The 1,186-nt window shown below is 35.8% G+C and overlaps 1 non-coding gene across 1 annotated transcript; it reads right to left on the bottom strand.

The window, feature by feature from the left end:
* Window positions 1-716: 716 nt before the first annotated feature.
* LOC111721992 lies at window positions 717-800 on the bottom strand. The gene has a single exon (XR_002770966.1). It is a non-coding gene; the product is annotated as a small nucleolar RNA SNORD35 (small nucleolar RNA).
* Between the last annotated feature and the right edge of the window lie 386 nt (window positions 801-1,186).

Raw genomic sequence — 1,186 nt, 5'->3', positions numbered from 1 at the left:
CTGTATGGTATAATTTACCCTTTAAATATTGTTCTAAAATTAAAAGATTCATTTATTCAGATATTTCTTCTTTGCATTCTCCTCCCCATTAGAACACAAGGCATGTTTCTTTCCTATCCTACATTTTTGTTCCTTCATAGAACTCTTGCTGGACTTTAACCTTTCTGCTTTGGATTCTGTCAAACCAATTATATTGAGTAAATAAAATTAGCAGCACTGTTTAAAAACTCCATAGCTTCAAATTTTCCTTGTTCTTAGTTCCCGTTCCAATCTTCTCTCTTCTGGAATGTCTTTTTACCCACATACCCAATTTGTCCTCTGACACTCTTACATGTTTAGAAACCTCCCTGATTTCTCCAGCTTAAAAAATCCTTTCCCAAGAACATCATTGTTTTCTCCCTCCTTTATTTTTTCCTAAAGGGATTGTAGCTTTCTGTTCCTGCGCAGTCAGTTCTCCCTGTTCACGTGACTCTTCATGCCCACACCCTTGTCCTACAGCGCCGGCTCTTCTAAAACCTTTATTTGGTTTTAACTAAAAGTTTGTCAAATAAGAACACAGTGTCCTAATTCTGTTTTCCATTACTTATCAATATTTCTTTTACCATTTTCATTCATGGCTGCCAAGTTTTGCCCTCGACTTTTATCATCTTTACCATATCTTTCCATTCTCTTTCAATTTTTCATTATCTTTCCAAAATGTTTTAGTTTTTTTTTCCCTCCTGGCATCAGCTGTACTATTAGTGCTTCGGCACTGCCAACAAGGGCATCTGCAGACCCTCGTGAGAAAGACATCATCTGCTATGTTTTAGATTTTTTAAAACTCTTTTCTTTTCAAGTAGAAAATACTAGGCTTTTGACTAGTATTCAAAATACATGGAAGCCATACATAATTAACAAAGGAAAAAATGGCACAAAATCTTCTTGCTCAGCCCTGCTTTATCCTCTGTGTTGATTTACAAGCTTCCCGTAGGCTTCCTCTTGATTTCACTTCTCTTTTCATTCCTGATCACTGATACGTTGTCTTCCTGACTAAGTATGTACCATTTTCTCACTGGGTCATCTGTCACTTCCCTATCATCAATTTTATCTCCCATTTATACATTTTTGTATTTTGATTTGTCTAATTTTTCCCTTGTTTTTCTAGTATACATGGAGTATTTTCCAAATTCGTACAGTGGTTCCTTCT

Source organism: Otolemur garnettii, unplaced genomic scaffold (genome assembly GCF_000181295.1).
Source record: "Otolemur garnettii isolate 467f Iridium unplaced genomic scaffold, OtoGar3 scaffold00005, whole genome shotgun sequence".
In the NCBI taxonomy this organism is placed as follows: Eukaryota; Metazoa; Chordata; class Mammalia; order Primates; family Galagidae; genus Otolemur; species Otolemur garnettii.
This window is presented reverse-complemented; position numbering and strand designations above follow the sequence as displayed.